The sequence below is a fragment of the Grammomys surdaster genome, unplaced genomic scaffold, assembly GCF_004785775.1.
Source record: "Grammomys surdaster isolate TR1022 unplaced genomic scaffold, NIH_TR_1.0 259, whole genome shotgun sequence".
Taxonomy (NCBI): Eukaryota; Metazoa; Chordata; class Mammalia; order Rodentia; family Muridae; genus Grammomys; species Grammomys surdaster.
In genome coordinates, this window is record NW_021604700.1 from 169295 (window position 1) to 180262 (window position 10968).

The 10968-nt window shown below is 33.9% G+C and overlaps 1 non-coding gene across 1 annotated transcript; it reads right to left on the reverse strand.

Annotated features, from left to right (window-relative positions):
- Window positions 1–1844: 1844 nt before the first annotated feature.
- On the reverse strand, window positions 1845–1947 carry LOC114627872. The gene has a single exon (XR_003712409.1). It is a non-coding gene; the product is annotated as a U6 spliceosomal RNA (small nuclear RNA).
- Window positions 1948–10968: the final 9021 nt, after the last annotated feature.

Sequence of the window (10968 nt, forward strand, 5' to 3'; positions counted from 1 at the left end):
TAATGAATTTTCATGCCATGTTCCAATATGTTTTTTTAAAAACAATTCATTTTTTTAAATTTTTCGAAATAGATACAGCTTTTATGTGATGTTTATCTTTAATCATAAAATTGATATAATCTACCAATCAGTATGGAAGAGTTTCAATAAGAGATTGTTCCTATTAGTTTGGTCTGTGATCATGCCTGTGAGGGACTGTCTGAACTTAATTGACATGGGAAGACTCAGTCTGCTGTGAGCAGTGCCATTCCCTAGGCAAGGAATCTTGAATTGTCCAAGAGATCTTGATATGATAGACTGCAACTTGAAATTGCAAAGTGAAATAAATCTCTTTCTATTGTAAGTTGGCTGAGTATTCACTAGTGGTTCATATGCTAAAGATGTGGCACTGAACTGGTAGCAATATTAATATGGTAAAAATTTTACAAAATTAGGCCTTATTGAGAAATATTTATTACTGATGTTATTTTATGCCCCTGAACACTTCTCCTTTCCTAGTCTCTTTCTCAGTCCCTTCTGATCTTGCGCCTCTGTGGGCATCCATGAGGTGAACAATATTGCATGTTATAACTGCTGCACCAGAAACATCATGATATGTGTTCATGCATAAAAATGTCTGAAAAAAAGAGTCAATGTTTTCTCCTTAAAAATGACTATCTTGACTGTTTCAATATTGTGTCAGAAAGGTGACAGAAATAGAAAAAGTGTTAGAATGGACAAATAAAACATTTGTGAAAGGTGTTCCTAATAGACATTAGTTTCGAGTTATAAAAGCTGGTGATCAGTGCCTGCTGCTGCATTTGTTTTTAAGGAAAACATTATAGTCCATGAAAAATAAATAAAACAATTAATGTAGGAAATAAACTGTGGGACTTCTGTCTGGAGTAGAACAGATAACTAGGTCATAAATTTGAGAAGATCAGTGTCAAAGCAACAGGGTATGTGAGAACTGAAAATCAGCCCCCAGGGATACATCAGGTGCTACAATGACCAAGGCTGCCATTTCTATCAAGGATGGGAAACAAAATGACAGGTCCTATCACTTTCTGGACATAAAAGACACTGTAAATAGGTTATATTTTCCTAGCAGTTGGTGTTAGGTCAAGAATTTGATTTCCTCTCCACATAGGCAGCAACAACTTTGATTCATAAGTAGACACAGTTTTATCTATAAGATACATATAAAAAATCCTTTATAAAGGATATGTAGAGAGATAAATTCATAGATAATGAATAGAAAAGCACACCCAACACAAATATATAATAATGGTTCCACAAAAGTAAGGGTACTTCAAACCAGAAACTTTTAAAGAATACAAAAGTTCAATTCTCTTTTATTTAATTATTTTAAGATTGACCATTCTATATACAAAACAGTAAACTAACTGCAGAAATATGGTACTTAGTTTGCATCTCCCCTTTCTTACATGTTAATTGCTAAGCATCTTCTTCTCATAAAGCATTTGCCCAACACCTGGATTATTGTATATTCCAGTCACTATTCTCCTTCAGTAGCAACCCTACCCCTCTCGGACTCCTGAGACCAGTTACAGTCATGCTTGACTTCCTGTTGGCTCATTTTTATTCATTAATATTTTGTCATTCGGAACATAAAACATATGAGAAGCATAGTTTCTAACATGGTACTTAAACATCTGGTTAAAATCTATATGCCTTATTAATTTATGTAATCGATGCTTTCTTAGAAGGCATTTGTTTAATTTTAACCATCAGATGGATAAATTTGTGGAAAGGGACATATATAATTTAAGCGCTCATATATATTTCAGTGTGTATGTATCTAAACATGTATTCCCAAACAAGAATACTCATTCTTTAATGCAAAAAATTAATGGTTCCTTATTTATCAAATTTGTAAAATTTGTGCAGAGGCCATGCTAATCTCTATATCTATCAAATATTAGTATATGGTCCACTGAAACAAACACGAAAGTAAATATATATGATTAAGCATTATAGAAATTTACCAGATTTTAAGTTAATTTCACACACATGCACACACACAGACACACACACACACAGAGAAACACATAAACACACATAGGCACACACATGCACACGAGTGGGATCAGAGATACTATGCACAAGTGGACTATTGCTCCAAGAAGATATGAGTTATTTCATGAAAATACAAAATCTAGGCAATGAATATCTACCAGTAAGTTAATTGGAGATCAATGGGACACAGGCTATTATAAGACTCTGTGCTAAAAATACTAAACATTTCAGTTGTAGAACATAGAAAACTCAATCTGTAACTGAGGCAAAACCTCTTTTCCTTCTACTTAGCTTCCTTAGTGATGAAACATGCTATACAAGCAGCTGGAAAAGAAAATACATATATGCTCTATGATAGGTGAATAATAATGGCCCCATATTTGAATACGTGTTCATTAGAAAGTAGGGCTTCTTGATATGAATTAGTAGGTATGGCCTTGTTTGAGTAGGTGTAGCCTTGTTGGAGAAAGTGTGTCCTTAGGAATGAACTTTGAGGTTTTAAGGGGCCAAGTCACCCAGTGCTTCTCTCTCCTCTGCTCTCTGCAGATCTGCTTGTAGAACTCTCAAATTCTCTGTCACCATGTCTACCTACATGGTACCCTGCTCTTCACTGGGATGACAATGAACAAAACCTCTGAAACTGTATTCAAGCCTCAATTAAATTGGTTCCTTTATAAGAGTTGCCATGGTCATGGTGTCTCTTCACAGCAGTAGAATATTAACTAAGACATGAACTAACTCAGCATTGGTTCCAGCATACTTTTTTTCTCCTTGCATACAAAAATCTTGAGCTGCAAAGAAAGTTGAATGTGCTGATGCAATATGTGGGGACTGTTATGAAAGTAGCCAGATTGGGTTTGTTTTAGGTCTGCTCCACAGGAGGTATTTAAGGTCTGGTACTATAATTCCTATGAAAAGCCCAAGACTGGGGACACAATAGTACCATAGGCCATAAGGAAAAATCTAGTCTTATCATTTTACTAAATTCTCATGTTATTAATTTAGCTTTTCATAACCTAGGGCCATGAAGCTTCTTTTCCCATTGTTAATAGTTAATGTAGAGACTAGTTACAATTTAAACTTAGTTACTATAAATGCTCAACTATAAATGTTTCCTATCTATCAATGAATAAAACAACTAAAGGCTCAGGGAATGTCACAGTGATGTAGGTAGAAATAATTTAAGAGGCAAAGTTGTAGAAGAGGACTGTTAAATGCTGTCTTCTATACATGACATAACCAAATTACACATCAACTCACGGTACCTATTTTTGATTGCATAAGACCTGCACAATGGAATTACTCAATTCCAGAAAGGAAGAAGGAAGAAGTTCTAAGGCCCTACACTTAACTGATGAGTTATTTGAAGATAATGATTGTTGAGAGAGTTAGAGTAACTTTTATTTGGGAATATGGATTCTGATAGGTCATATGTCTGTGGATGGCTTCACACAGATTCTCGGATGCTTAGCACTAATCAAATTCAAGGGACTATTGATATTTTTTAAAATAGGTCCTGAAATAAGAAGAAAGGCTGGTGGTTTTCGAGATACCTAAAGATGGTCCTACCACAGCAAAACCTAAATATTAAAACATATCTTGGGCACAATAAAAATACCTCAAAATAACTTTTATGGATTTTAAAGGAGGAAATTAATAAATCCGTTAAATGAATCCAGGAAAACAGAAACAAACAATGTAAAGATATAAATAAAACTGTTGAAAACCTTAAATTGGAAATAGAATTAGTAAAGAAAACCCAAAGTAAGAGAATTTGGAAAATACAAAATAGAAAAACTTGAACAGGAACTACAGAGCCAAGATTCATGAGCAAAAGACAAGAGATGGAAGAGATAAGTCTCAGGAAGAGAAGATACAATAAACAAAATGGATGTATTGGTCAAATAAAATGTAAAAAAAATCTCGACACAAAACATCTAGGAAATCTGGAAGACTATGAATAGACCAAACACATGAAAACTAGGACTGGAGGAAAGAAGAAACCTGGCTCGAAAGCTCAGGAAATGTTTTCCACAAAATCATAGAAGAAAATTTTCCTAACATAAAGAAGAGGATCTCTATAAAGGTACAAGAAGCTGTCAGAACACCAAATAGATTGAACTCAGAAATGAAATCCCCTCAGCTCATCATTTTCAAAACATTAAACATATAGAACAAAGAAAAAATATTAAAAGCTGCAAGGAAAAAAGACCAAGTAGCATAAAAATGAAGAGCTATTAGAATTATACCTGACTTCTCACTGGAGACTATGAAAGTCAAAAGGGCCTGGACAGATGTACTACATACTCTAAGAAGTCACACACATCTACGATGCCATCCTGTATTACTATACCCAGCAAAACTTTCAATCATCATTGATGGATAGTCAATAATAAAGTCAAATTTATACATATATATATATATCTAAATATCCATCACTATAGAAAGCAGTAGAGGTAAACCTCAAACTAAAGAGGTTACCTTCTCAGATGAAAAGACAAGAAATAAGTAATTTCATGTCAGACAAACAAAAGAAGAAACACACCACATACACACACACCACAACCACAACCAACAACAACAATAAAATTACAAGAATATCCATCATTGGTAATTGATATTCCTCAATATCTCAATTCTCTAATGAATACATACAGAATAATAGAATAGATGTGAACACAGTATTCATCCTTCAGCTGCATCCACAAAGCACATCAAGGATAAACAATAATTCAGTGCAAAAGAGTTTGAAAAAGATATTCCAAGCACATGGAATGATGAATCAAGCTGTTGTAGCCTTCTTAATATATAAAAAAAAAATCTTCAAACTGAAATTAATCAAGTAAAATAGAGAAGGAACTTCATATTCATAAATGGAAAACTTTACCAAGATGACAGTTCAATTCTTAACATTTATACCCTAAGTACAAGGGTAACCTCATTTGTAAAAGGAAAACTACTACAGCTTAAATCACCCATTGACCCTGACACACTGATAGTGGGAGACTTTAATTCCCCACCCTCACCAATGAAAATGCCATCCAGACAAAAAATAAACCAAGAAGTGCTGGACCTAACAAATGTTACAAACCAAATGGAGCTAACAGATATTAACAGATCGTTTCACCCAAACACAAAAGAATATATACCTTCTACTCTGTAGCTTAAAGAGTTTTCTCTAAAACTGACCTCATACTCAGACACAGAGTAAGCCTCAACAGATAGAAGAAAATGGAAATAACTCACTGCATTCCACCAAACCATCATGGATTAAAACAGGATATTAAAAGCAATAGAGAAACAGAAAGTTTATAAATTTATAGAAAATGGACAAATCCCTACTAAATGAATGATAAATCAAGACAGAAATAAAGAAATAAATTAAAGACTCTAAAATTTAATTAAAGCAAATATACAACATACCCTAATTTATAGGCAACAATGAAGGTAGTGTTAAAAAAAAGGTTATCGCACTAAGCACCTACATTTAAAAAAAATACGAGCAGCCTAACAGCAAACAAGGAAACTGTAGAAGAAAAAGAAATAAGCACTTTTAAGAGGAGTAGATGGCAAGAAATAATCCAACTGAGTGTTGAAATCAATAAGATATAAACAAAGAGAACAATACAAATAATCAATGAAATAAAGAGTTGGTTCTTTGAAAAGATCGATAAGTTAGGCAAACCCTTAGCCACCCTAACTAAAAGGTAGAGAGACACAATATCTCAATTAACAAAATCAGAAAGCAAAAGACAGACAAACAACAATAACCAAAGAAACCAAAACTGTGCAAAGCACATGCTTTAAAAGCCTATACACCTCCAAATTGGAAAATCTAAAAGGAATGGTTAATTTCCTCAATAGGTACCACTTATAAAACTTAAATCGAGATCTGATGATCAGATAAACCATTTAAATCGATCTGTAGCTAAAGAAATAGAAGCAGTCATTAGAAGTCTCCAAATCAAACTAAAAATGCCTAGGCTAGATGACTATAGTTCAGAATTCTGCCTGTCTTTTAGAACATTGTCCAACTCATTTTATAAAGCTAAATTTATCCTGATACCCGAACCATAAAAAGGATTCAACAAAGAAAGAAAATTACAGACCATTTTCCCTTATAACTATACATACAAAAATATTCAATAAAATATTTACAAACGTAATCTAAGGCCGCATAATAAAGATCATTCACCATGACCAGCTAGATTTCCTCCTAGAGACACAAGGATGGATCAGTTAATGAAAATCAGTTTAATCCACCATATAAACAAACTAGAACAAAAATCTTGCATAATCATCTCATTAGATACAGAAGAAGTCTTTAACAAAATTCAACACACCTTCATGATAAAACTTCTGGAGAGATTAGTAATACAGGGATGTACCTAGGCATGATACAGCAAGCCTACAGCCAATATCAACGAAAATGGAAAAAACCCAAAGCAATTCAACTAAAATCAGGAACAAGACAACCTTGTCCACTCTCTCCATATTTATTACATATAATACTTAAAACTTTACCTAGAACAATCAGAAAACTGAAGGAGATCATGGGATGCAAAGTAGAAAGGAAGAAGTAAAATATCCTTTTTGTAGATGATATGATAAAAGACATAAGTAACCCTAAAAATTCTAAGATAGTATTACCTCAGCCGATAAATACTTTTAGCAAAGTGGCTGGATACAAGATTAACTAAAACAAACAAACAAACAAAAATCAGTAGCCATTCTATATACTAGTGACAACAACAAACTTAAAAAGAAATCATGTAATTAACACCTTTCACAATAGTTTCAAATAATTATAAAATATCTTGGGATAACTCCAATCAAGCAAGTGAAAGATTTGTATGATAAAAATCTCAAATCCGTTAAGAAAGCTTCTGAAGAAGCTCTTAGAAGATGAAAAGACCCCTGTGCTCATGGGTCAGTAGGATTAGTTAAAATATCCATCCCCCAAAAACAATCTATAGGTTTAACATAATCCCCACTATATATTCTACAAAATTATTCACAGACTTTGAAAGGGTAATTCACAACTTCATATGATAGAAAAACAAAAACCTCAAGATAGCTAGAACAATCTTGAACAATAAAAAAATCTTCCAGAGTTATTACCATCCTAATTTCAAGTTGTATTACAGAGGTATAGTAATAAAAGCTAGATAGTATTAGAACAAAAACCAGTGTATTGGTCAATGGAATTGACTCAAAGACCCAGATACTAATCCACAGACCTATAAATATCTTGTTTTTGAATAAGAAGAAAAATTATACAATGGAAAAAAGAAAGCATCTGCAACAAATGGTGCTGCTCTAAGTGGATGCCTGAATGTAGAAAAATGCAAATGGATTCATATTTATCGTACTGCACAAAACTCAAGTCCATGTAGATTAACAGTCTCAATATAAAACCAGATATAATGGAACTGATAGAAGAGAAACTGAGTAATAGCCTTGAACATGTTGACACAGGAGATGTCTTTCTAAACAGAACACTGCTTGGTGTGGGAAGCACAGGAACTAAGATCAACAATTAGTAAATTGAATCTCATGAAACTTAAAAGCTCTGTAAGGCAAATGACTCCATCAGAGACAAAGCAACAGTCTTCACAATGGTAAAATATTTTTACCAATTCCACAACCAATGGAGGAACAATATTCAAAATATGTAAATAACTTAAGAAACTAGATATCAAAAAACTAATTAATTTAATATAAAATGGAAAACAGATCTAAACAGAATTATTAATAAAGAAATCTCAGATGAGTGAGAAACATACAAAGTTTCAACATCCTCAGCCATCTTAGCCATCTTAGCCATCAGGGAAATGAAAATCAAAGCTATTTTGAGATTCTATCTGTCAGAATGTCTAAGATCAATACCATAAATGACAGATCATGCTGAAAAGAATGTAGAGCGAGAAGAATGTTCCTCCATTGCTGGTGAGAGTGCAAACTTAGACAGCCACTATGGAAATCAATATGATGGTTTCTCAGAAAGATGAAAATCAATCTACATCAAGACTCAGAAACAACACTCTTGAGCATATACCCAAAGGATATTACATATTACCACAAGGACATTTCTTCAACCATGTTCACTGTGACTATATTCATGATAGCCAGAAACTGGAAACAACCTAGATGTCTCTCAACAGGCAATTGGCTAAAGAAAATGTGATACATTAACACAGTGGCATATTACTCAACTGTTTTAAAAATGAGAATGTGGAATTTGCATGTAAATGGATGGAACTAGAAAAATTCAACCGGGGTGAGGTAGCCCACACTCAGAAAGATAGATATAGTATGTATTTACTTATAAGAGAATACTAGCTGTTAGTAAATGATAACTAAGCTACAATCTATGGAATCATAGAGCATAGGTAAAGAAAAGGGGTCTAGGTGGGATGTAGGTATCTTCTTGGGAGGGCCAAACAGATTAGATTTTATGGGAGGATTGGGAGTAGGTAGGGACAAAAGGAGACAAATCAAGTAGGGGGTAAATAAGATGATGGTAAGAGTGTGGGAAAAGACATCTGGAAATGTGGGTAGGGGTTGGAGGGTAATGTGAAAAACTAGTGCAATGGAAACTTCCTGGATTGTATGAATGTGATCCTAGTGAGGAGTCCTAGTAATGAGGAACACAGAATCTTGATTTGCCATCTCTTGTAACCAGGTGAGGGTTCCAATGCTAATATTAGGCTACATTCCATTGAGTTTTTGGCCAAAGGTATTCCATGGAAATTCCCCAAGCAACCCTGGCTGTTTCTAAGACAATGATTGCTCTCTGCAAACTGACAGAAGAGCCCAATTACCAAGCACATCACCCACATAATTTATTGAACATGGAAAATCATTCTGGTGCCTACATAATGTCCTAATTCCTATGGTCTAGTCTCTTTAGGGTGGGAAGGTGGTCTGCAGACTACTGAAAGAGAAACATGGACACTAACCTAGCCTCAAAACATTTGATCAATAATCTTCCCTGCCTATAAACACACTAGGGCATAAGAGACACTGAACTTGTGGGAGTAGCCACTCAATGCCTTATTTCACATAAGGATAATTCCACAAGAATGAACTCAAATCTGACACTGTTTGAGTAAACAAGTAACAGAGTAGATAGCTCAGACATCTACCATAATATCAAACACTAGTTGTCTTATCAAAAGGTAAGAGAGAGAGAGAGAGAGAGAGAGAGAGAGAGAGAGAGAGAGAGAGAGAGAGAGGGAGTGAGTATATGTTATATGAGAAAAGAATCTACCTTTAATAAAAGAAAACTAAATACAATGAAAATCTACTTTCTGATGTTAGCATAGAGATCTTAGTCACATGATTCTTTAATTACTTCTATATTGCAAAAACTTATGAAACTGTCTTTGTATCATCAGAATAATGGCCCTGACACATTACAAGTGTTTAGTAAAACCAACAAAGTAAATATAATATGTGTGTGTAACACATATTATATTTTATATATATATATATATATATGTATATATATATATATATATATATATATGTGAGTGTGTCAGTGTCTGTGTGTCTGTGTGTGTGTGTATCTGTGTGTGTCTGTGTGTGTGTGTCTGTGTGTGTGTATCTGTGTGTGTCTGTGTGTGTGTGTAACTGTGTGTGTGTCTGTGCGTGTCTGTGTGTGTCTGTGTGTATCTGTGTGTGTGTGTGTCTGTGTGTGTCTGTGTGCCTGTGTGTATATCTGTGTGGGTGTATCAGTGTATGTCTGCGTGTCTGCATGTGTGTGTGTATCTGTGTGTGTCTGTGTGTCTGCATGTGTGTGTATCTGTGTGTGTGTGTGTGTGATACACAAACAATCTGCTATTAGGTATACTTTGTGAACATCAAAATAAGAGTAACATAATACTGAATTTCAAAATTCAGAGAGATATTTTTTAAGTCTTCAGATCCCGAGATAAGTACTAATTCTCAAATGTAAACAAAGGAAAATTTAGGTAAAGAACCCACATAGGATAAAGATTAATACATGTCTAACTCTCACAGTTGTAAAATTACCTACCAAAATGATGTAAGTCCTTTTACTAACTATTCAAATTACAATATGCAAATTAACCAAGCCTCAAAGTATGGCCATGTCTATCTGGACATTGTGTTATTTCATTTCAACTAATTTTAGAATATAATCCTGATTTTTATCTCTGTACTAAGTTTTCTGATCATTTTGTAAGTACTAACCAAGGATCACATTCTATCATGTTTGCTAGTGTCAAACACTGAACATTCCATGCTATGAAGTTCTACGCTTACTGTAAAGAAGGTGTCATTTCAGTAGAGATGTGTGGTGAGGGTATTTGGAGCCATAGAGATCCCAGAATCTCTCATCAGTAATTTAGTTATTGTTTGCTCGTTGAGATGCTGAAGAGGCTCCTTAATCTCTACAACGTATTTCACTTAAGAGCTAGACAAAGCTTTTCTTTGGACTATATCAGCAGTTTCATTATTTTGAAACTTTAGTTATGTTTGGGAGGAAAACTTCAATAGCTATTTTAACAAAGGAACTATTTTTCTCTTTAACAGTCACATATCTTCAAAGAACAAGGTATTCCGTGCTCTAATGTAGCAGAGCATCAAGAAAATTTATACATATATACAGTGCAAATTAAATGTTTTATTTTATATATAAATTACAATTGAATATTAAGCAAGCCAATAAAACACCTTAAAAGTCAGAATTTCAAGTTATATAATAAAAGTGTACAAAATCTGTTTTCTCACCTACTTGAAAAATTGATGCCAGCAAATCAAGTATTTAAGGCCAGCCTAGGGACTTTGAAAATTCCTGTCTAAAAGTACTGTTGTAAAAAAGCTTTGAGATATAACTCTGGTAGAATGATTTCCTAGAATATGAAAGGCTCTGAGTCTCATCCCTAAAACTGCACAAAAATTATTCAAATACTGTGTGACCTC